Here is a 26,438-nt window from a genome sequence, read left to right as displayed (position 1 = left end):
ACGAGGGTCTTCTTAAAAGACGAGTAAATCTTTTGAACTTGCCCCTGTTCAAGAAGGGGGGGGGGGGCGACTCACACACGTGTTTGCCTGCACACGCAGGGCAACGGAGAGCTTCATCTTTATGCATGAGAGCAAGGATCATTAAAGTGGACAGTCGACCCTAGCAAGCTCGCGGGAAGTTGTAACTACAAAACAGAGCTGGAAACGGTACGGTGTGGGAAATTTAACTCGGGCGTGTTTTCCATTGTTGTAAATGCTTTGCGTCCACCAGCACGTTGACACGATGGTGTGCCTACGCCACGATGATGAATAGGTTTAGAGGCGTGGAATCGAGAGGCGTCTTACAGGTGGATTCTAGAAGCCACGTGTTTACATTTGATGCATTCGTAATAGCTACATATTTATGTTTACAATTCGTGCTTTTATTTGTACGCTCCCGCACATACAGATGCTCCTCCGGTCCCAGTTCTGGTGTTTTGAAACTTTCGCCCCCATTCGCATCCCCAAGCAAGAAGACGCCTGCATTTTTATCCCGGCGGCAGTTACTAGCAAAACCCAAGCTCTGATTTCCTGTCCTTCCATCTCCCTTCTCAACGAGAGAGAAAGTCGTTCTGACAGGATGATGCACAGCAAGACCAGGCAAGACCTCACTTCTTCATGAATAAATTAGAGATGAAAGTTTAACTGATCCCCTTGCATTTTTATGGAAGGACCTCATCCTAATTTACCTAAATGCTTTGAGTAAAAGGAAAGAAAATGTAAGAGGCCAAGGTGGAAAGGTTAAAATCTGCGTTTAAAGGGAGGGGTTTTTTTTTTTTTCAACACACCACAACACACGGATGCCGGATGCCAGCAACTGTTCTAATGATTCCTGACTCAAACATGTAAGGGAAAAACCAAAGAAAGGAAGAATTTTCTTCCTCTGCCAGTATTGCTTCTTAGAATGAAATGCTGCAGGTGTGACCAATGATTCTTGGTTCAAGGAATTCCTCACAGATAGATTTTCTATACATATACACGTGTGTGTGTGTGTGTGTGTGTGTGTGCGTGTGGATTATATATATAGCAAACACAGGAGTGGAGACTGAACAATCTGTGTTTAAGGTATTATTTTTCTCAATGGAGCTCAAACTCTGTGGAAATGGCATTTGTTTTTTCATCAAACACTTCTAGGATATGCTTCAGCGAGTGACCTATTTCAGCATTTTCTCCACTGATGCATTTTTAGTACTAGGCAGGCAGGCCAGGAGATGGGGTGCGGGGCCCAAGTATCGGGTTTTCCCATATAGGATCAGACCAGTTGGGCTAATGGTTTTGGAATCCCGCCTCTGGCATTGGCCATTACCTGATGCTTCAGAAGCCAGGAATGAATTTGCATGACCCCAGCCCTTGAGATGTCCCCTGTGGAAAAATAGGAAATTGGCGAGTAGGATCATTTCACGGATGTGCTGAAGTTGTCATTCTTAGAAATCTGTGGCTTCAGCTCTGTGCCTGGGAAGTTCACCTGCAAATGCATTTTGAGCGGTTCCCATCTGCAAATTGCTGGTTTTATAGGGAGAGGAGGAAGCCTGAGAGTCCATTCTTAGTCTCCCTTGCCTTTGGCTATTGAAAAGGTTGCTAAATACCATGTCCCGATAATATTGGGGTTGGATGTGCAAACTCGTCAGGCATGACTGGAACAGCGAGAAATAATACGGTTTCGAAAGGGTCCGGGAAGAAAATTAAATCATTCCGATCCACTGGTTTTTGTTTTGTTTTGTTTTCTTTTAATGGCGGTTTAGCACGCAGTTATTAAATGGTAGAGAAAAAAGAAAAAGAAAAGAGAAAATGGAAGCAAATCTATCCATGTCGTGATTCCACTATGCCGTTAAAACTTTCAGGATGCTTGAGGTTGTATATGTGTGCTGTAGGTTTTAAATTACGTCTCCCTGGCACACAATCATTGTGACGTCTCATCGCGCTTTGTCCTAATAAGGTAGACTTTCAAATCTTGTCCGGGGCCGGTCACAGACACATTTTGAATGGAGCCTTTTTAATTGTAAGTTTTTCATAACTGTTACATCCGTTTCAAAAATAAATAAACCTCAGGGATAAGACAGACTGTTTTCGTCCCCGTTCCACAGGATCCCGTATTTTAATAAGCATTCTAAGCTAGTAATAACCAAAAGCTGTGTGACTAGAGATCCTTATTTTATATCCTGGTGGGTTATTTTCTTTTGTTTGTTTTTTGTTTTTTGTGGGTTTTTTTTTTTTTTTTTTTTTTGCTAAAATGACCAAAGCTTCTGCAATATTCACCGTGATCGCCATTAAAAATGTTGACATCCTAATTAGCGTGGGGGGGGGGATGTTGGAGACCATTTCTACCAAACAGAAGCACAGCCTTTTCAAAGAGTCCCACAGACTGGCTATGTATATTTTTTGAACGTTAAAAGTCTTTTTTTTTTTTTCCCTCCCCCCCCCCCCCCCCCCCGTCCTCTTTTGATTATTTTTCTGGAATGAATGTCTGTTTCCCTTTCACCATTTGCCATTACAGGAGTATAATTTCATGATCCCTTTCTTCTCCATGCAACTTCCTCTAAACAAAAGGACACAATAAATAAACACAGGAGATAAGAGAGTTCCCCCCCCCCACCCCCACCTCCCAACCCCCTTCCCTTGAATGTCTTGAGCAGCCGGAACCACTTTAGTCCTTCAGATATTGTCCTGAATTAGTATGCACGATGATGCAGTGAGGCTAGAGTGTATGATAATACTGCACACCAAATGGGGTCCCAACTGTAATATGTGTATTGATATATATTTTTTCGAGTTCTTTTGGCAAACCTATCTTGCTGACTATACTGATGAAGGTTGCAAGTAATTGTGTACGCGTTTCTGTGAAAGATAAATGACCTTCCTTCCCAAGGACGCTTGGCCAGGCCTTAATCCTGAGCGTGTGTGTGCGCGCGCGCGCGTGTGTAACTGTTTTTTGAAGGCCTGACAAGGCATTTTGATCATTTCCTCATTTTGAGGCCTACCCACGGCCTCCTCCGTGGCCCCCCTCTCTGAAACGTTATTATTCTGTCGTGAGCCCTTCTCTGGCCAGGATGTTACTTCATTTCCACCTTTTGTCTCAGCCTGAATGTGAATGATGTTCTTTCGGCAATATACGGCCGTTTAAACTCCCCGTTGCTGCCTTACATAAATATACAACACCCGTCTCGCCCTATAACTCACTTTAGGCCTGGAAAAATAGTGACTTCCTTTATTGGTCAGATTCTCCCGCAATTCCCAACAGCTGTATGTTCTCACCTTTGAGGATCCACACCGTCCAATTTGTATTTGTCTCAGCACTACGGCTGTGGATTGCCAATAAAAACGAGTCCCATTTTTATAACCCCTGAGAACACAGGGGCCGGCTTTCCAGAGACACGGATACCCCCGCCCACCCCCTCACCCCCAAAAAACAAACAAACCAAACCTCCCCACAACTTACCAAAAAGTGGTCTTTTTGTCTCAAGGACAGATGGCCTTCGAAGCGAGTGAGTCGGGGGTTCAGTAAGGCATGAAACGTGGTCTCTGGGCTCATTCATTTTCCTCAAGAAAATCCGTGTTTATTTGCTTCCTTAAGAGAACAAATGGGGTGACAGGGCATGCTCCTCGGTATATGCGATATCCATATATGCAAGAGACTGTCTAAAAGGAATACCAAAATTCACATTCCATCAGTTCCTCCACCTCTGCTAAGAAATTCAGTTACATCCCTGTGCCTCTGAATTGAGAGCGATTTTTAAATGGGTGGATTATATCGGATTTATGTATTTAGTTATTTGTTTGTTTTTAAAGCTTATTTATTTTAATTAGAGTTTTTCTCTTTCTTCTTTCTTTCTTTCTTTCTTTCATGAGAGAGACAGAGAGAGAATACAAGCAGGGGAGGGGCACAGAGAGGGAGGGAGACACAGAATCTGAAGCAGGGTAGGTTCCGAGCTGTCAGCGCAGAGCCCAAAGTGGAGCTTGAACTCACGAACCATGAGATCATGACCTGAGCGGAAGTCCCACTCTTAACTGACTGAGCCACCTGGGTGTCCTTTGAATTTATTTATTAAAGGAGATGATGTAGGAAAAAAAGTTGCTTTCAGAATGGAAATCACTACATAATCAAAAGGTGGTCGTATAATGGCTAAAAGCACTTTATTTAGTTACGGATGCTCATGGGTTGTGGAATTGAGCTCCGTTTCTGCCTAAGAACTGGAGAATTTGGAACACCTTCCTACATATATCTGAGCCTCAGTTGCTACATCTGTCAAATGGGGGCTCACTACCTCTCTGTCCTGTTTTGTGCATTAAAAAAAAAAAAAAAAAAAAAAACTGCATGAGTTAAGTCCAAAGTGCTCTACAAATGGAAGATCACATTTTTTTTTTTTGTCCTCTGTAATAAAGTTGTGGCTAATATATACAACTTTTATTTTGTTAATTAATTCATTCATTTATTTATTTTTGAGAGAGAGACAGACAGAACACGAGCAGGGGAGGGGCAGAGAGAGAGGGAGACCCAGAATCGGAAGCAGGCTCCAGGCTCCGCGCTGTCAGCACAGAGCCCGACTCGGGGCTCGAACTGATGAACCTCGAGATCATGACCTGAACTAAGTCAGACGAGTAACTGACTGCGCCACCCGGGGGGCCCCGTACTATATGCAACTTTGAAATAGCAATGTTCTGGAAAAGCAGGGGCATGAGATGGAGAAAATGAATACCTTGGGCATCCTGGATTCGTGCCACAAAACCACACACTGAAGGCAAAGGGCAAGAATATTAAATACTAACGCGTCAAAGCTGCACTTAAAAAGGACGTAAACTCGAGGAACAGGGAAATTTGCCAGATTAAAGGCAGTGACACCCCTGTACTTTATGACCTCGCAGCTCTCCACAGGAGGAAGGCGGCTGACTGCTGACATACAGCATGTGGTAGCAGAAGGGACTACCTGCCAGCTCTTTGCCAAGTGCACACCGACAATTGTTTCTGTCGAACGCAAAACTCTGGCTTTGGGAGGTGTTTCCTTCCGCGCTCCCAGCATCACCCCCGAAGCACGACTGATGATCTTGGAAAGGCACCTACCTGTGCTCAACACATTAAACCTGCCCCCCCAAGGCGGCTCCCAAACGGACTCACACGATCTTTTCAGTATTTACCCCGAACGCGGCCGAGGAACGCGCAGTCTCTTCATGTCTACACCCGCTCCTCGGATGGGTGCGCAGAAGGAGCTTCTCGTAAATTCTCTTCTACGCTCCCACGTCGGACCCAAATCTCCAAAACTGTCCCTCGGAGGAACTGAACATTTTCTTCGGGTCAAACTGGTCCCTTTGTCAGTGGGGAAATTTTTCTGCTCTAGGTGAAATGTTACCAAGTACGTTTCCCCCCATGAAGCCCTGGACTCGAGCTGTTTTATTTATCTGACCGATCCGAGGACTGTAAAACGTGCTGTTGCACATTGTAACATAAGCCTTTTTTTTTTTTTTTCCTAAAGTGTGCCCTGAGTATTTGCAATTGTTATCAGGCCCAGATGTATCCGAGTGTCAGCGAGGAGCTCTGCTAGCTGGCTCAGATATACAGAATGTAATTAATTAGCCCAAAGGCCTCTGTTCCAAGTTTGTAGTTAGGAGCGCCTGAGAATAACCATTTGCTCCTCTCCCCTCCTCCCCTCCCCTTACCCCCCCTCCCCTCCAAAATGGTGGCAAAAGGTGAGAATCTATTGTTCGTGACACCGAAGGTCTGAGAAAGAGCAGATTCATGTTTCGATGGAGATTTCCCCCCACGCCCCGCCCCTTCGTGGCAAAAGTTAGCTGGGGGGGGGGGGGGGGGTACAAAAAAAGATTAATAAAAGCTGGGAGCGGAAGTGGACGGGTTGACAGGGTCTCAAAGGGGACAAAGTGGTCCTCGCTGCATTTTAAGCCGGTGTGCTGAAAATCCCAAATCACATTATTTTTGCTTTCTTCTCCGCCCAGATTCTCCCTTCTAGACCTCCTTCAACTTTTAGAAAGGTGTCCAAGAAGGAACGTTTGCATTTTATAGGCAACGCTTCCCAACCTGTGCCCCGTCCGGTGCGCTGTGCTACAGGAAAGGTTCTTAGGTACCGGGAAGAAAGCAAAAAACGTATGATGCAACCAAGGATGGGTGTATGGTAAGCTGAGCTGCATTCTTAAGAGCACTGATCAGTATATTAGTTTCGGGGCCGGGGGGGGGGGGGGGGAGGGAAGGCACACCCAACAAAAATAGGGGAGTCATTTACCCAATGCAGTACACATTGGTGAAGGCAGCGTAATTCCTTCCTGACCCTTGCAGGAAATCAGTTTATGCCCTGAAGCATGAAATTTGATTGTAATTATTTTAGCTTGCTCGGCTACATATGTTATTGATGTTCTTTCCTAAAAATCACCAGCCTTTTAGAAACCCTGCCACAGTACTTGACTCCATGACCTGTAAGGTATACATAATAGAAAATGAGCCATCCAGGGTTTCTCTATTGATTGTTCCACAGAAACTCTCTCTTCCTAAAGAGCAAAGCCCCAGTGTTCGTATAATAGTTGTATATAAAAACAAGACTCTATTTACAAACGTCTATATGCTTCTAAAAGGTGCAAAGTCCGTATGAGTTAACCGACTGCCTAGAAATCTCATGCATTCTGAGAAAATCCAAAGTTCCATAGAGACTTTGCCCTTAGCTTAGAAAACGTTGTGTCCTATCGGGGGCGGGGAGGGGGGTGTTTGTTTTGTTTTTACAATTACAGTGAAGTGACAAGTTGGGACAATTATCCAGATGACAGAGGTCTCTGAGTGTGTTACTGAAAATACACACTGAGGTGAAGATCCCATGAAGTTACATGTATTTATCAAATTTTTTTTTTAATGTTTTAATGTTTATTTTTGAGAGAGAGAGAGAGAGAGCACGAGTGAGGAAGGGGCTAAGAACGGAGGGACACACAGCATCTGAAGCAGGCTCCAGGCCCTGAGCTGTCAGCCCAGAGCCGGACGTGGGGCTCGAACCCACAAAATCATGACCCCAGCCAAAGTCGGACGCTGAACCGACTGTATGTATCAAAGTTTGCAAATAACTTTCCAATTCCTCACTTTGCCTTCCTGCTGAATAAATGAGTGAAGATGCTAGTGTTGTAAATAAATAATAAATCAGTCAGATAAGCCAGGTAAAATCAGATTACAACTTCCTGAATCCCAAACTAGAGACTTGTGGTATTTATGGGTTTGGTTGCAGACCTACTCTCCTTCCCCAGCTGATTCTCTTATCTTAGGAAAATCAAAGACTTTGCCTGGAAAGTAGAGAAAGCTCGTCTTCATAATACAGAAATACATGCCAATATCTGTACATTTTCTGTTAGTTTGCTCTTTGGAGAAGGCTGCCTTCCAGCCTGAGCACAAAAACCTAACTGAAATAGAATTAATTTTTTTTTAATGTTTATTTATTTTTGAGAGAGAGAGAGAAAGAGAGAGAGCACAGGCAGGGGAGGGGCAGAGAGAGAGGGAGACACAGAATCCAAAGCAGACTCCAGGCTCTGAGATGTCAGCACAGAGCCCGATGCAGGGCTGGAACCCACGAACCACAAGACCATGACCTGAGCTGAAGTCAGATGTTTAACCGACTGAGCCTCCCAGGCGCCCCCGAAATAGAATTAAATCCTGACTACGTCTTGAATCACCATCCAAATGCCCTGCTAGACCAAATTTTACTCAGAATTGTGAATGGCTTCAGCTACCTTTTTTCCTTTATGCTCTGCTTCCAAATACTTTTTAAAAATTTACTTCTTCAGGGGTGCCTGGGTGGCTCAGTCAGTTGGGCATCTGGCTTCGGCTCAGGTCATGATCTCATGGCTCCTGAGTTCGAGGCCCACATCGGGCTCCGTGCTGACAGCTCGGAGCCTGCTTCCAATTCTGTGTCTCCCTCTCTCTCTGCTCCTTCCCCACTCGTGCTCTGTCTCTCTCTCTCTCTCAAAAATAAATAAATGTTAAAAAAAAAAACTACTTATTTATTGGGGGGGGGGGGGAGAGGAGGGGCAGAGAGAGAGGGAGAGAGAGAATCCCAAGCAGGCTCCGCACTGTCAGCACAGAGCCTGACACGAGGCTCGAACTCACAGACCGTGAGATCACGACCTGAGCCGAGACCAAGAGTCAGGAGATCAACGAACTGAGCACCCAGGCGACCCTCTGCTTCCAAATCCTTAATGCCAAAATACTCTGTGGCAGGTGCCTGCCCACAACTGTGTGATCAGACATGACCAGCTAGCCCCCTGGAATTTCCATCTTTACCAAGAGCAGTATTACAGAAACAAATCACGCAATTAATTCTTGATTATCCCGGCAATAAGGACAGAGGGGGGACAGCGAAGAGTGTGAATACCCAGAGAAACAGGACTGCGGAGGCGGCTGGGAAGGATGGGAGGGTTTTCTGAGGAGGGATGTCTGAAACGAGATTGGAAACTCCAGTAGGAACTAAGCAGTCAGGTGGGAGGCGAACCACGTTTCACCCCGAAGAAACATCTCTCTTTCGCAGTGGGATGAGTGCACTTGGCTTTGCTTGGCCGTCTGACCTCTTCATTTAGAGGGAAAGTCAGTCTCAGCACATTCGGGACAAGGCATGTGCGTGAAACCCATTCTGCCGGCTGCCAGAGGGGCTGTTGTAATCTCAGGACATCCCTGTGACTCTCCGTGACGCCACTGTGATTTTTCTTCAGACTTTGCTCCCGTGGCCCCTGATTTGGCTCTGGTGAGGCATCAGGAAGCCTCCTGCGGAAAGGCTGTGCTACCCCAGAGGTGAAACTCAAACCACACCTAATTTCAAGGGCGAAGAGCTCACGCTATAAAGAGATAGAGGACTTCACAAGATATCAGAATATTCAAAGAGAGGATGAAAGGGAAATGGCAGATAATGAAGGGACAAGAAAAAAGGAAACCTCTTCCTTTCTAAAGAGGATTCCTATATTGGTCATAAAATAAAGAGGCACCTAAATGCCTCAAGGAGCAGCAGCAGGTATATAACGGAGTGGAAATGGGAGAACACACGTGTTTCTATGCGAATATGCTCAACTTTCTGCCGCCCCCCCCCACCACCATCCCCACCTGGTTAGATCGTGCAGGCTCTCACACCTCCTCTTATGAGATAATTTTCCCCTGAAGCCTTCGTCCTGCGAAGTCAACATGGCTTATGAAAATCAAGTTGTATTCTGTATATTTAATACATCATCTCTAAGGATAATCATTCTGGAATCTGAACTTGTTTCTGTTATCTAGCTCTGCCTGACAATGATTTATGAACCAGAAAACAAGACAGCTTCATTTTCATAAAGCAAACGGAACCTTCTGGACCAGGAGGAGCTGTGAAACTCGTTTTGACTGGTAAACTGAAACAAACATGACATAAAAGTCAATACAATCGCACCGCTGGGTTCTCATCGCACAGTGTAACTTTTTCCCCCAATCCAGCAGGATGACAGTTGAAATGTTGCATGATCCAACAGCAATTTTATCTTACTAATTGCCAGCCGGGTGTGATCAGGAAGGGCGCTGAGAAATGGAAATAAACACATGACAATCATCTCCTAGAAATGTCAGGCTCACTCAGGAAAAGAGAGCTGGGGGAAAAAAAAAAACGTTTTGGAAGGAAATATTTTACAGTTTCTATTAAAAACTCTTTGATGTCTTTCACTTAAAAAGATGGCAATATTATATGCCTGATGTGGACATCATTTACCAATAGTAAATGCTACTCATGATGGGAATTTGCAAAATAATTTAATGATGTACGTGAACTACACTGAACATTGCGAAGACAGTCTTTTGCCCGTATACATACATGACATGTGCATAATTACGGTAATAAACTCTTTGCTGATTCACGTGGGAGGGAGGGAGGTTTTTCAGAGTAGTAGAGAGAACAAAGGACCGTAGTTCATACCTGAGTGTCGTCACTTATTTGGGGCAAGTCTTTTTCTTTTATTATAGAGAGAGACACAGAGCGCAAGCAGGGGACAGGGGCAGAGGGACAGGGAGAGAGAGAATCTTAAGCAGGCTCCACACTCAGCACGGAGGCCAGTGCACGGGCTGCAACCCAGGACCCTGGGATCATGACCTGAGCAGAAATCAAGAGTCTGAGGCTCAACCGAGTCACCCAGGCGCCCGTGGGCAAGTCCTTCTATTCACTAGGCATCATTGTTCTCCTCTATTAGCAGGGGACGATTAATAATAATATGAAGCCTACTGGGTTGTTGAGAGAGGATAAAATGACATTTCGCTCTGTGTGCCTTCTTCCGTTGTTCTTGTTGTTTGGCAAGCATTACGGAATATCTGCCCCCTTCTTCCACTTGCTTTTGGAAACTAAGACAAAGGTAAAAACTATTCAAATGGTATCCACTACTTTGAAATGTAAGAAGAGAATTTATCAAAATCTTCTAAAACTACGCCACAGTGGTGAAGTCACATCATGAACACATCTGGGCAAAATGGAATGATAGTGCCTTAAGTGCCTGATTTAGTCTTTGAAAATGGTCTTAAAAGGAGACAGGAACATAAAACAATAGGCATTTTAATGGACTGCATTTGGCTAACTTCAGCGTCTGAATAATTGATTTGAAATCATAATCCTCGTACATACTGTTAACTATCAGAGGTATATAAAAAGTATTAGATGGAACACATGAGATCTCACCTAATTCCCATGTATGTTAAATGATCTTTGTCTACATTTGATTTAAATCTGATAGACTACAGAAACACACTTCCATTGGTGAAGCAAAATGCACCATTTGCGGAGGGGGGGGGGCGCTATTTTTGTCTACACCAAAGGCTACTCCATGATTGTGTCAGAAGTGGTTTTTTTTAATGTTTATTTACTTTGAGAGAGAAAGAGAGAGTGGGACCTAAGGATGGGCAGACAGAGAGATAGAGAGAGAGAATCTCAAGCAGGCAGATTTCACCCCATTAGCACGGAGCCCAATGCGGAGCTCAATCCCATGAACCATGAGATCATGACCTGAGCCAAGATCAAGAGTCGGACACTTAACCAACTGAGCCATCCAGGCGCCCCAACGTCAGACAGATTTTTTTTTAATTTTTTTTCAACGTTTATTTATTTTTGGGGGGACAGAGAGAGACAGAGCATGAACGGGGGAGCGGCAGAGAGAGAGGGAGACACAGAATCGGAAACAGGCTCCAGGCTCTGAGCCATCCGCCCAGAGCCCGACGTGGGGCTCGAACTCACGGACCGCGAGATCCTGACCTGGCTGAAGTCGGACGCTCAAACCGACTGCGCCACCCAGGCGCCCCCAGACAGATTTTTAAAAGTGAAAACGAGATAACGGAGCAGAGGTGGGTCTTTGGACTCATCTCTACTGCTTCTCTATTCATCTATTGTTACTTTTTAAATCTATTGTTATTTTTTTTTTTGAATTTCGAAATGTATATTCCAAAGATGAATAAATTATGTACGTACACCTTAAATTCTTGGTGTTTTTAAAAAAAAAACACAAACCCTTATACCTACCACCCACTCATCATACTACTCTCTGGGATTTTGTGTTAACAATTCCATCCTTTTTTTTTTTTGGACTTTTTTTCACATTCATATGGATCTCTAATCAGTATGAGATTTGGATTTACTTTTTTAAAACTTTTACGGGAATGGGAGTCATATGTGTGTCTCTTTCACTGTCTTCTTTTGTTCAACCTTAGGTTTTTGTGATCATTGGTGGTCATACATGTAGCTATTCCCTTTTTCCAGCCTATAGTTTCCATTGTATGAATATGCCATATGTATATACACACACACACACACACACACACACACATATTCATTCTACTGTTGATGGACATCTGGGTTATTTTAGTTTTAGACTATTTTGAACAGTGCTGGGCACTTTTAGAACAATTTCTTCAGGTGGACCTCTAGAAGCCAAATTACTATGTTGGAAGATACACACATTACCAAGTTACCTGATAATGTCCAACTGTTGTCCAAGATGGTCATCTCAATTTATTTTCCAGTCAGCCGTGATGAGAACTCCCATTGCCCTAGATCCTCACCAAATCAAAGTAATGAGCATATTCATTGAAACATGATTCAATCTGGGGACAAGAGATCACCAAGGTGACATTTTGATTTTACAATCCTTGTCCCAGAGTCTAATAAATGCGGTGAGTTGAACTGAAATCTTCTTAGCTAATTAACCCAACACTGGTGTTTTCTGTGGGACACTAAAACAGAGTCAACATGCTTGTCCGGGATTTCGGCCCAAACTCTCTGACCAATTGGAATGTCATACAGATTCTGGACACTCAAAGTTGGAGGTGAGGAGATAAATTATACCATGAGATGTACAAAGGACTGATAAGGAATCCACCTTTTCCTCCCTGTATGCCTTGTTTGGGCATAGATGGGAAGAAGGATTATAACTACTCCTGCTCAGGGGGTTTGCCAAGGAAGGGAAAACCCAAAGAATTGAATTTTGATTGAGGAAGACCAGCCAGGTGATTCTAAATTTCTTCTTTGTTTTACATATTGTACTGTTGTCTTTGAATGTCAGTGCATCAATGTTCAGAAGTTAAACAGCTGTTTAGACACATGAATGTCCATAAATCCTCAGTCGATGATTTTGACTAATTACTCCTCTGTGTTACACGTAAAGGCTTCATCAAAAAATATTTTCTCAATGGGATCAAATGTTGTAAGCTTGGCAAATTTACAGACTTTAGATAAGTCTAATTCTTAACGATTTCTCGCAATAAATAGACTAAATGATTTTATGACCAGGCATGTGACTGATGAGGAACAGTTACGTATCGACAGATATTAAAAATGTATTTATGTTAACTAGATCGTGTGAACGGGAGCATTTTCCGAGGACAGTTTCTCCGTTCATCAAATTAATGGTTTGCCTTCAGGTGAAGAGACATGAAGTACTTGAAAAAGGTTAGGTTAGGTCCTCATGTGGTGACCAGACCCCACTGAAAAATACACGATTTAATCATTTCCTTTCTAAGAAAAATCAGCCGTAGTTACTATATAATTAATCTATCAGCAGCAGTTATTGTATTGACTATAAAACAGACAAAAATATGGGTCTGACCCTGCCTTGTCTTCTTGTTCAGGTGGGAAGAGAGGTGGTCTGAAATATGAACCATCATCTTTGCGCCTAAATTAGCCAAGTGAAAAGGGGAGACAGAACTTAGGAGGGTGTTTTTAAACAGACTGAAACAAAGCTATTAAACTGACAAAATGTAACCTGACAGTTTCACTTTGTGAACTACATCCTGGAATATTTGTACAACCGAGGAACAGAAAGACCATATGTGGGGACAGAGATAAAGGTCTCAATTCTTCTTGGGTTGTTTATTTTCAAAATAACACCTTTTGAACGGTTAAGTATTTTAGACACGTTCAAATAATTTGCCTGGAGCCAGTGTGGGGACTGCCTAGTGGTGCTTCCTTGTCCTTATACAGTGCAACCGCCTCGAGATCATCTGCAAACTGTCCGCTGTAAACGCGGAAGCATATGTGCAAGTTAATGAAGACAAGCATGGATGGGATTCAATCTCAGATTGAGATGCTACAGCTCTTCTCTTCTGATGTGTGTCCGTTTCTTGCAGGTACCCGGTTTTGATGGCCCTGGGCAAACAGGAGCAGAAATCCCAACATAAGATGGAGGAAAGGATGGACGCAGTTACTCATTCTTCCAACCAATGTTAGTTGATTACCTACTATGTTGTGGGTCCTGAGCGCGGTGCAGTGATTTTCATTCAAAAGGAGGCACTCCACAGAGAGACCCTTTGATTTCTCGCTTGAGAGAGTGGCGGTGGGAATCAGCACATACATCCGGTAACGAGTTGAATACACATCCAGGGCAGCATATAGTAGATAACTTGATACTGATACTGTCTCTACTGCCTACACATGGCTGATGTTTTGCTCTGAGTTCTAGTACTGAAGTGAACGATACATTTGACTCTAACTTGCTTTTAAGTCACAGAACAATTTGACTGAATTTTACTGGATGCCGTAAGATTCTCTTGATATTGCGTGTGTGTGTGTGTGTGTGTGTGTCCCCATCCTTATTTTTAATATGGATTTCAGGCTATTGCTGACAATCATTCAAATGTTTTGATCAAGGTCATATATGAGACTACTTATCGTGTTAAGAATAAACTCAGCCCCTATGAAGATGTATGTCCTGTTTATACATGAGCTCTAAACCAAGTTTATAATTTTATTACATTCACAAAGCAATACATGTTTATTTTTGAGATTTAAAACACTTACGAGGGGCGCCTGGGTGGCGCAGTCGGTTAAGCGTCCGACTTCAGCCAGGTCACGATCTCGCAGTCCGGGAGTTCAAGCCCCGCGTCGGGCTCTGGGCTGATGGCTCGGAGCCTGGAGCCTGTTTCCGATTCTGTGTCTCCCTCTCTCTCTCTGCCCCTCCCCCGTTCATGCTCTGTCTCTCTGTGTCCCAAAAACAAATAAAAAACGTTGGAAAAAAAAATTAAAAAAAAAAAAATAAAACACTTACGAAACTTTCGTTCTGTGGGGTCTCTGGGTTTAATACCAGCCATCGCAGATAAACGGACGTAAGCCAAGAAAGGAAAGGAAGGAAGAAAGGATACAGGATTTCTGTATTTTGAAATAAAACTTTGCCCTTTGGGAATGAGACACGAACCACCAAATATATTGCGATTCATGCTAGCTTACAGAAACAGAGACACGGACTGCGGAAATTTCAAAGGCATCTGGTGTAGGCCTTGCCTACCTGGAACGTGCTTCCAGAATTTCAGTTCTGGCCCGTGTTCCTCTTTCCTGCCGTGGACTCCACAGACCTTTGGGCCAGGAGAGCTGAAGAGATACTCCTGGCCCATAGCATTACTGAAGGAAGCAGGCAGCAACAAGATTACCCCGGAAAGCCATTCATTATGCGTTTTCAATATCCTCTAAAAGGGTTGCCCACCCCTAACTACATATTTATACATATTTACTTGATAATCAATAAAGGAAAATGGCTGCATTATTTTGATTAAAATATCAACCCTACGTGTGACTATAAAATCACATTTAAGAAGCCAGAAAAGGGGAGATAGGAGTTCATGCCTCCCTCCAGCCTATGATATATGAGATTTTCAGGCTGTGAGGAGAGCAGACACATTAAGAAAATAGTGCTAATGATATTAAAGTACTTTACAAGGCTTGTTACTAAGAGCTGACGAACCTGTCAAGTGTATAATGTAGGAGGCTATCGTAACGTTCTCAGAAAACCATACCTCTACTCCATTTCACTGCAATCTCCTAATAATGGAGGTGCTATAAATTCTAGCCAGCAATGGGACAGAGCCATGGCTTCTCACCCCAATGTGAGGACATGATAAATATAAAAGAAAATGGCTGTCAGTTTTGGCTCCTGAACCTTATTACAAAGTCTTAATCTTACTGGCCTCAGCACCTTTTATCACCGCCTTGTTATGAGCTGATGGCTTTTTTATTTGCTGGGAAATGGAGGATGTGTCATTTGATGTCCTTTTATGTAGCCACTGCTCTGTCCTCTCATGAAAAAAAAAAAAAACACAACATTTTATATGTTTATTACAGTAACCAATTAAATGCAAGGCTCCCGCTGTTGGCTCAGGTACTGGGCGCGCTTAGGATCTCACAGAGCCTGGATTTAAATACATCATTAGAAGTATTTATGTGAATGGGACCCAAATAGGAAATTAATTTTTTCTCGGCACTGGAGATAGGGCATGTGCAATATTCGTGATTGTTTACACTCGCTCTTATTGTTTACCGGGATTGGTCATTCTTGGTTCCAAGGTCGGCTGGAAATCCCAGCTCTCGCTTTTCTTCTTCCTTCAAACGTCTCAGCTCCGAGGAAGGAGGCCTCGTAAACCCAGTCGGGCTCAAACTCGGCTCAGGTTCAATCAGCTTGATCCTGAAGATGAGATAAATTGCAATTATCTAAATATTAGTCTAAAACTCTCGCAGCTCACTTCCCATCGTCCTCGTTTGTGGCAAATGGAGAGTCTGAACTTGGCTTGAAGCGCTGACCCTGACAGAACCTCTCTACCCACCGGAACTGCTCCAAAGTGCTGAAATCAGGTACTTAACAGAACCTGACATTGATGGGCTGGTTTCAAGCTGCGGCCGGAGACTCCATCACCGGATCTGATCTTCAATTTGTGTCCATAAACACGCGGTGGCCCTGAGTGTCTATGCACAGAGAGCTTTATCCTGACGGTTGGCCCCTGCCAGCTGAAAATCAGGCCCTTGAGTTGGGAAATTATCAATTTCATGCAGGGGTGGGGCTGGCGTGGTGTCTGTCCGCGTTCGAGCGGGTGCCCAGCATATGTTTCTCTTCGCCCAAGGCTTCTGCATTCCAAAGTCAAAGGCCAAGGGTCCCCGGAGATTTATTTCTCTGTATCTCGGAGGAAATTGCCAAGTTGATGGTTCCAGGAGGCAGTGTCTACGTGAAGCTAGCAAAACGGATTTAAAAACAACAATTCAGTGCCATGACTGAATTGTCATGAATTCAGTCAACGACATTCTAGCAAATAATTGATTTGACTAAGTTTTTAATGCAATGAATTATTCATTTTCCTAAAGAGACGGAATTAGAATTAGCTGGTAAAGCAAGCACTGTCGAGGCAAAATTCACACTCTCTCCTTATTTACTGTATCATGAGAAATCGCCTGAGTTATGCAGGAACCTATTTTGTTCTGATACCTAGTGCCGGGCCGTGGGAAGAGATGGAAAATACTTGAAGATGTTCTTTTCTCTGAAAAGGAAAGTATTTGAGTACTTCTGTTTCCTGGATGCACGTGCCATGTAAGAGTGAAAAATCTCCTTGAGTTTTGTTTGTTTGTTTTACCTCGACTTTTCACTTGTAATTCTCCGCTGAAGGTGTATTTATGCTTGAAATGCAGCTTTGGCATACGGGGGGCACCAAAATGGCCCCTCCTGTGATCGTTCCTGAAATAAGACGTTTGTGATTTGCCACTCCGGGAGAAAAGACCTGATGAAAATCTTAATGCGCTGGAAAAAAGCAAACTGTATGTCTAGAAAGTTCATTAATGAAAAAATAACCCTCCCCATATAAAGGCGGGCAGTCCCCTTCTCAATCTTCCCCTTCCTCCTCTCCCCAAGTACAAAAAGTACTCACGGTGAAATCTACACATGCAGAGTAATGAGACAGAGCAGCCTGTCGCCAGTAACCCAGAGACTCTTGGCCCCTCGGAAGAGGTGATCGGGTTAACTGGTCTGTGACTCACAGTATCACCTCTCACTGACTTTCACCGTGCATTTCTCAGTCTGCTTGGAAGAGAGGATGAGGAGTCTATTCTCCACGCTCATAATGAGATCGTTCCCTTGTGTGTGAATCGCGCATTGCATTTTATTTTTTTTATAAATTTTTTTTTTCAACGTTTATTTATTTTTGGGACAGAGAGAGACAGAGCTTGAACGGGGGAGGGGCAGAGAGAGAGGGAGACACAGAATCGGAAACAGGCTCCAGGCTCTGAGCCATCAGCCCAGAGCCCGACGCGGGGCTCGAACTCCCGGACCGCGAGATCGTGACCTGGCTGAAGTCGGACGCTTAACCGACTGCACCACCCAGGCGCCCCTCGCGCGCGTTGCATTTTAGGCAACTTTTGCACGTGTATTTCTTTTAGCTCAGGCTCACCATCGTGCTCTCGTAGAAGATGGGGGAAACATAAATGTGCTCATCCATCAGACAAGGGGTCAGATACAGCACAGGATGCCCAGTTAAATTTCAAGTGGGGGTGCCTGGGTGGCTCAGTCAGTTGAGCATCCGACTTCGGCTCGGGTCGTGATCTCACCGTTTGTGAGTTTGAGCCCCGCATCGGACAGCTTTGAGCCTGGAGCCGGCTTCCCATCCTCTGTCTCCCTCTCTCTCTGCCCCTCCCCCGCTCAGGCTCTGTCTCCCCTCTCAAAAATAGAAATAAAACATTTAAATTTCAAGTTCAAATAACGACTACCTTTCTAAAAAAATTTTTTTACATTTATTTATTTTTGAAAGACAGAGAGAGCCAGAGCACAAGTGTGGAAGGGGCAGAGAGAGAAGGAGACACAGAATCTGAAGCAGGCTCCAGGCTCTGAGCTGTCAGCACAGAGCCTGACGCGGGGCTCGAACCCACGAACCGTGAGATCACGACCTGAGCCGAAGTCAGACGCCCAACCGACAGAGCCACCTAGGCGCCCCAACAACTACCTTTTTAGTAGGAGATATTTTAGTCCCAAATATTTCATGGGACGTATTTCATCTTAAAAAAGTTATTTGTTTTTTATATGAAATACAAATTTAACTGGACATCCTGAATTTTTATGTGCTAATAAGTAAATAAACCCCAATGGAGGGTCGAAAACGAATTTTCCAGCTCAGGCCAGTAGTAAACGGCAGAGTTGCTGGACATTATAAAAATTGCCAACTGTAAGATTTACATCTATTATCTCAGTTAATCCCGGCAGTATGAGATTATTCTCCCCTTTTTCCAGATGTGAAAACTGAGGTGCCCAGGTGCCCAAAGTCACAAAGCTGGCAGGGTAGGGGCATGGTTCCAGATCCATGGCTTTCTGAGCCCTCTGATGCCTTCATCCCTCTACGATCTTTGGGAGCTGGGATACTGGCTGCCCCCTTGCTGAGTCCCCTTCAGCTGCGTGTATCAGGCGTCCGCTTGGTGGCTTTCAGGCCAGACACTGCAGACCCGCGTAAAGATGCCGGGAGATGGTCATCCACAGGCGTCCACTGAAGAATCACCAAACTGCCAGCTTTCATTGCTGGTTAATAATCAAATTGCTGTTAGATATATGTATTCCCTACCCCAGCCCCCCAGTGGAGAAAAAGGAGAGAGAGAAAAAAACTTGAGAAGGAAAGAAATTGTGTTGGAACTTTTCCACCTGTCCAACATCTGCACACAAAGGTGGACCTGAGAGTTGTTACGTTTCCCGCCTGAGTTTTAGATTCTGCTCCTTGTGAATTGCCAACAATACACGGCATGGGATCCCTGGATGCCCAGACTACGCGGATACACGGATCACACTGTTACTTCCCTATCCGTGTGCTTATTTATCTGTCGGTACGTCACTGAGTGTTGGAGGCCTCACTTTTATAAGCTCCGGCAAACTTCTGGACCCTTAGCAAACCATCAACGGCAGCTTCTTTCTCTACTTCCTGTGTGGCTCCCTTTCCAAAAGGTCACTGCCTTGGGGCACCTGGGTGGCTCAGCCGATTAAGCATCCAACTCTTGGTTTCGGCTCAGGTCACCATCTCGCGGTTGCATGGGTTCGGGCTCCGCGCTGGCCGGGTGGCACCTGCTGGGGATTCTCTGGCTCCTTCTCTCTCTGCCCCTCCACCACTCTCCCTGTCTCTGTCTCACTCGAAATAAATAAATAAAAACTTAAAAAAAATAAAGTAAGTAAAAACGGGACTGTAGGGGCGCCTGGGTGGCGCAGTCGGTTAAGCGTCTGACTTCAGCCAGGTCACGATCTCGCGGTCCGTGAGTTCGAGCCCCGCGTCAGGCTCTGGGCTGATGGCTCAGAGACTGGAGCCTGCTTCCAATTCTGTGCCTCCCTCTCTCTTTGCCCCTCCCCCATTCATGCTCTGTCTCTCTCTGTCTCAAAAATAAATAAAACCTTAAAAAAAAAATTTAAAAAAATGTTTTGAGGGGCACCTGGGTGGCTCAGTCCGTTAAGCGTCCGACTTCGACTCAGGTCATGATCTCACGGTCCGTGAGTTCGAGCCCCGCATCGGGTTCTGTGCTGACGGCTCAGAGCCTGGAGCCTATTTCAGATTCTGTGTCTCCCTCTCTCTCTGCCCCTCCCCCGTTCACACTCTGCCTCTCTCTGTCTCAAAAATAAATAAAATAAACATTAAAAAAAATTGTTTTTTAAACGTTTTGAATGAAAATCCACCATACGTATGCAGAGTTGGTGAAACCTTTAAAAATTCCACTGGTCTCATGTTAGTCCCAACCCCACCCCTCTGAAGGTCATAAGGTAGCCCTGAAGCTGGAATCTGGATGCTGGAGGAAATGGCGTCAGAGACAAGAGGGGAAGCGATGGGTGAGAGGTCAGAAACAGAGGACATGGCGCATGGATTTCACAGTCTTCCTTCTTGCAAGTTTTAGCCAAAAGACGGAGCGTCTTTGATAAAATGAGGGCCTATCATGGACACAGCTCCCTTGTCCAACTCGGTGTTTGGGACCTGATAAGGGGTCAATTCAGAGCTTGCAGAGAAAGAGGGCAGACTTGACTTTTCCCGAGCTCCCCTCAGTTACAGCTGGAGAGGACCCAGGTCAGAGACCCTTCGTAGGGTGTCCCTGAATGAGGGACACTCAGCTTGTCAAGGGGAGCGCTGGGACCAGAAAGTGTCAGGAGTCCAAAGTGGAGGCCATCAGGTGCACAGCCCAGACCCAGGGCCAGGTGGCCGGTGTGACGGTGACTCATAGGAGCCATTCTCATTGTGGGAGATGCCATGGTGACTGGGGACCATCAGTGGGTCCCGGCCAGGCTGAATGAGGCAGACCGTCAAACAGACACAGGGTGCAACCCAAGGATGTGGCCCTCACACCAAGTGTCACCGATGCAGGAAGCCACCCAGAGCACCATTCTCTCTCTTGGTGGGAGAGGCCAGGATCCCTTGAGGACCCAGAGACCTAGTCTCTTCTTGAGGCTTGAGGACAAAGTGTGCATAACACTAATTCGGAGAAAAGAAAGGACGGGGTGTCTCTGGCCCACTGGAAATTTTATCTGAAGGATATTATATTGTCGGAAGACACTGACCAAATTCAACCATTAAGCTGAGATGACCGGATTGGTCTCTTCCACGCAGCAAAACAAGCAAGGAGCCATGAGAAAAATCAAACACATTTATAGGTCTGAATCTCGTACCTGTTATCTACAGCTGTACACACTTTGCACGTGGGAGTGTTTTGGGAGTAACTGTGTGATCCTATCACACATGCTTTTGGAATATGTAAATGTGAGTCTCAAAGATGCTCAATTCTTTGTGAGCCAAGAGTTGACCTACTCCGGGAATACTGGAGACAGGGTTTGAAACACTGGAGGCAGGTTTGAAAGCAATCAGGAGGGGCGCCTGGGTGGCGCAGTCGGTTAAGCATCCGACTTCAGCCAGGTCACAATCTCGCAGTCCGTGAGTTCGAGCCCCGCGTCGGGCTCTGGGCTGATGGCTCAGAGCCTGGAGCCTGTTTCCGATTCTGTGTCTCCCTCTCTCTCTGCCCCTTCCCCGTTCATGCTCTGTCTCTCTCTGTCCCAAAAATAAATAAACGTTGAAAAAAAAAATTTTTTTTTTAAATAAAAAAAAAAAGAAAGCAATCAGGAGCCTCGCGTGTATTTCCCTCTGTGAACAACATTGTGATCATGGGTTGGGGATGTTTGGCTTGAAGATTCTCTGAGCTGGTCCCTTTATCGCTGAGGCTGTCCTCATCAGGAACCTCTCTTACATCGACAGTTAGCCCCTGTGTTCCTCACGTCTTTTAAAGTGGCAAACTGCAAGGGACAGAGCATCCCAGTTCAAACCAGCGTATAGGGAAGGGGACCACGTTGTCCTGCAGAGCCCGTACGTGGGGAGGGAGATTTGAGGAAGCATTTTCCATCCTTCCATCCCTGCCCTTCTCAGCTCATTCTTGCAAACCGACTCTCTTCTACAATCTCCTGGCAGTTCTAGATGCACACCTCCCTGGCCTTGTCCTTGACCCACTCGCTAGGTCTCAAAAATCCACTGGGAAAAGGGGGCTTTCTTGGTCTAGGTTATCTGCATGATCACCCCTGTATTAGTTCCTCATTGCTGCTATAACAAATCACCACCAACTCAGTGGCTTAAACAATATACAATCACTACCTTACAGTCTAGGAGGTCAGGAGTCTGAAATGGGTCTTGTTGGGTAGCCAAGTTCAAGGTGTTGGCAGAGGTGAATCCCTTTCTGCAGACTCCAATGGAAAAATCCATTTTTGGCCTGTTTTAGCTTCTAGAGATCACAGACCTTCCTCTATCCAAACTCCTTCTTCCCCAAGCCAGCAGTAGTGGGTTGGGCTCCCATATCTCATCCCTCTGGCCTCTCTGCTTCTCTCTTCCACATTGAAGTGCCTTGGGGATTACGTTTGGACTTTCCAGATTTTGCAGAGCATCCTCTCTATTTTAAGGTCAGCTGAACAGCAATCTCAATTCTATCTGGCACTTAAATTGCCCTTTGTTATGTAATATGCCATTTACACAGGTTGTGATTACCAAGATGTGATCCTATTTGGGAGGCCATCGTTCAGCTGCCATAACCCTCCTGAACTAATGGTTTTGGCAAGAGAAGTGAAGTGTTCTGATTGGCTCAGCTTGGATCAGAAGTTATACCCTTTTGGCCAGCGGAGCGATTTATCTGACTGGCAGCACCTTCTGGAACCACGCACACTTGGGAAACAAAGAAGAAGGTGTTTCTTTTTTGAAGAAGATGGGAGGGAACGGTCGCTATACAGACAATACCTGCCTTATATTTCTGATATTGGCATCCTACAACAATTGCAAAGCACATCAAGGAACTGATATCTCCAAAGGCAGTGAAGGTCCACAGGAACTGAATATCCCTAGAAGGTCACAAGAAATCAGATTACGAGCTAAAAAGAAGGTCTTTGGCCACCTTGGAGACTGTGATTGGTAAGGCCTCTGAATATGTTATCTAAAATCTATCCTACAGTACCTCGCTAAAGCTGTGTCCCCAAAATAGCAACTCTCAAATCATGTGTCTTAATAGGGGAGAGATTTGTGGACGGAGGCAGGCAGAGAAGTGACCGCCCTTCAGCACGTAGGAGTCAGAAGTGGAATGATTGGGGCTTGTTGCTAACCACATGTCATCCAAATTCGGAAAAGGCCCTGCAAGGAGATGATGTTCCTCCGTGTGAGGCTTGTGGCCCCACAGGCTGATGGCACTGTGTGACCACAGGGTGTTCCCTAGTGGTACCACCCGGAACAGAAGACTGAGCACAACCTACACGGGAGGTGGTTTGAAGAGAATCCCTTGAGGAACCAGATAGTTACGCGGTTGTGCAACACACGGAAGTATTCGGTATTTCACAGGGGAAATTATTTCAGAGCACAGTGTTCAACAGAGGAAGAGCAATCCAGGCGAAGCACCAGGCACACATGAAGTATGAATTTCCTGGATGACATTTTAAAAAGTATGCGACACAATGAGAGACGAAGCTGACACTGAGAATGGCTGCATTCCTGATTGCGTGCGGAAATCTAGGATTTATCCCACCCCCCGCCCCCCGGCCTACTGGACTTAATCTCTCTGTACAGGTTTCCCAAATGCTTTCTCATACATTAATTCACTTGTTTCTTGTAATGAGCCTCTGAGGTAAGGAGAGCAATTATTATTGTCCCTCAGTTAGAGATGAGTCATTTCATAGCACCTTGTGCATATTGTTAGCGCGTCTTTCTCTACTTCACGCTAACTATTCTTCCTTCTTTCTCCTTCCTTCCTTCCTCCCTTCCTTCCTTCCTCCCTCCCTTCCTTCCTTCCTTCCTTCCTTCCTTCCTCCCCTCCCTCCCTTCTTTCCATCCTTCCTTCCTCCCTCCCTCCCTCCTTTCCTTCCTCCCTCTCTTCCCTTCCCCCCTCTCTTCCTTCCTTCCTTTCTTCCTTCCTTCCTCCACTCTCTCCCTTCTTCCATCCTTCCTCCTTCTCTTCCTTCCTTCCTTCCTTCTTTCCTCCACTTCCTTCCTTCCTTCCTACCTTCCTTCCTTCCTTCCTTCCTCTTTCCCTTCCTTCACTCCCTTCTTGCTGGCTTTCTTGATTGTTTCCTTTCATTCTTTCTTTTCAAAATCTACTTCCTTTCCAATTTAGGAGTAATTAGTACCTCCAGTGTCTCCCACATGTCTTGAAAAACAGTTTCAATACCTTTGATGGGAACTCAATTCATGCTCATTGTATGCATGTTCGGCAATCATTCATGAGTGATTGAGGAAATGAGGAAATATGGAACAAAGGAACCTTTCAACATATATGATCTAAGCATGTGACTCAATAACTAGAAACGATAGCTTTAAACTAAATCCAAAGAAAGGAGAAAGAATAAATCAATGATGATAAAATATAAATTAGATTACATTAAGAAATGAAATCAATGAGAATATATCCAAACACTAGTCTCAACACACACACACACACACACACACACACACACAGACAAACTTCTGGAGATCTAACTTAGAATTTAAAAATAAGTAATTGGGGCACTTGGGTGGCTCAGTCGGTTGAGCCTCCGACTTCAGCTCAGTTCGTGGGTTAGAGTCCCACATCGGGCCCTGTGTTGACAGCTCAGAGCCTGGAGCCTGCTTCGGATTCTGTGTCTCCCTCTCTCTGTCCCTCCCCTGCTCGCGCTCTGTGTCTCTCTCTCAAAAACAGAATAAACATTAAAAATAATAATAATAAAAACAATAATATAAATAATTAAATTGAGAGAAAAAATAAACAGCATTAAAAATAAGAAACAAAAAATTCTATACGAATGGAGGATATTTGAAAATATGAGAATACTTGGTACTCTTTTATGCGAAATATAGAAATCGTAGAAAAATTATTTTCTAGAAAAATATGGAGTATCACGTTTTTATCAAGAAAATGAAAACCTGAATACACCAATAATCACAGAACTATGTTAGAGCTCTGTTCCTAAAATGGACTCCAGACTTTGAAGATAAATTTTACGGGGGCACCTGGGTGGCTCAGTTGGTTAAGCGATCGACATTGGCTCAGGTCATGATCTCGCAGTTTGTGAGTTCGAGCCCCGCGACGGGCTCTGTGCTGACAGCTCAGAGCTTGGAGCCTGCTTCAGATTCAGTGTCTCCCCTTCTCTCTGCCCCTCCCCTGCTCATGCTCTGGGTCTCTCTGTCTCTCAATAATAAATAAATGTTAAAAAAAAATTTTGAAGGTAAATTTTATAGAAACTATATAAGCACACAGACACTCCCACATCCATAAGGAAAACCGGAGACGAAAATAGGTATTACAAACGGGTACAAATACTAGAAATCCAACAATGGGTTGAATGAATCACGACCAAAAAAGGTATACCTCAGGAACGTTAAGATAGTGCAATACCAAAAAAATGATTTACTATAAGTCACTATATTTTCAAAAATGAGAATCAAATGACTATTTCTGTAACAGTAATAATAACAATAAATAATAACCCTTGTTGAGCGCTATGTACCAGGCACCATGGTAAGCTTTTTCACATTCATTTAATTTTTAAACTCATTTAATTTTTAAAATAACCCAGTGGAGTAGATCCTATGAGTTCTCCCTCTTCTCAGATAAAGAAAAAGGTGAGGCCCAGGGAAGGTAGGTGGTGCAGTTACACAGAATATGGAGAATTTGGATTCTCCAACTTGTTCTCTGAACCAATGCATTACGACGCCTTTGTATAAATAGCATTAATGATTTACATTTTTAATGTTTATGTCTTTATTTTGAGAGAGAGAACATGATCAAGGAGGGCCAGAGAGAGAGGGAGAGACAGAGAACCCCCGACAGGCTCCGCACTTCACTGTAGAACCTGATGCTGGGCTCGAACCCACGAACCATGAGGTCGTGACCTGAGCCGAACTCAAGAGTCGGATGCTCAACGGACCGAGCCCCCCAGGCTCCCCAAGAGCATTACTGATTTAAATGAAAAACCAAGCAAATAACAACAACAACAAGACATAAGCTAAAATAGAAAAAAAAATGCTTCCATCTGAAATATGGAATCTACCAGAAATGTATCGTCCAGATCATACTTAATTCTAGAATGTTAGAATCATTCCTATCAAAACTCACACACAAAAGAGACAGGGCAGCTGACTCTCACTGCTGTAATTTAGCACTGTATTAGAGATTCTGGTTAATGTATTAAAATTATAAAGACAAAATAAATGTTAAAATGAAAAAGGGGAGAAGGTCGTAACTTACAGACTGTGATTATCTTTAAGTTTTAAGAAAAGAATGGACAAACTCAGTGAGAACCACATAGTTCAAGGATGCTGACCAACTACAAGGTCAATATTGTACAAGCAATATGCTTTCATAAGACAAGAAGCATCAACCAGAGACTATAATAGAAATAAAACATGTCTTTCATAACAGTAATAAAAACCATAATTTACCTAGAAATAACAGTAATCAGAAATAAACAATGCCTGTGTGAACAAAATAATTCAGCCAAAATTAACCACAAAACATACAAGAATACCTAATTAAATGGTGAGTGGAGATGTTCGAAAAACTCAATATTATAAAAATACAAATTTTCCTAAATGTATCTATAAGTTAAAGATGATTCAATATAAAATGATGATTCAATATAAAGATGATTCAAATAAAAATTACAGTCTGATATTTAGTGACATGTCA

General features: G+C 44.2%; 1 long non-coding RNA gene across 3 annotated transcripts in view; it reads right to left on the bottom strand.

The window, feature by feature from the left end:
- The window catches only part of LOC125168571 (uncharacterized), an 85,296-nt gene that overhangs the window by 36,309 nt on the left and 22,549 nt on the right, over positions 1–26,438 (bottom strand). For 2 of the 3 annotated variants that reach the window (XR_007153201.1, XR_007153202.1), the window contains exons 2-3: positions 5,170–5,338; positions 3,476–3,675 (exon numbers count right to left, since the gene is read on the bottom strand). This is a non-coding gene — a long non-coding RNA (uncharacterized LOC125168571). The remainder of the gene's footprint in view (positions 1–3,475; positions 3,676–5,169; positions 5,339–26,438) is intronic. The other variant, XR_007153203.1, reaches the window with a different exon arrangement.

Source organism: Prionailurus viverrinus, chromosome B3 (assembly GCF_022837055.1).
Source record: "Prionailurus viverrinus isolate Anna chromosome B3, UM_Priviv_1.0, whole genome shotgun sequence".
In the NCBI taxonomy this organism is placed as follows: domain Eukaryota; kingdom Metazoa; phylum Chordata; class Mammalia; order Carnivora; family Felidae; genus Prionailurus; species Prionailurus viverrinus.
The sequence above is the reverse complement of the archived record's forward strand: the minus strand, read 5'-3'. Positions and strand labels throughout refer to the sequence as shown.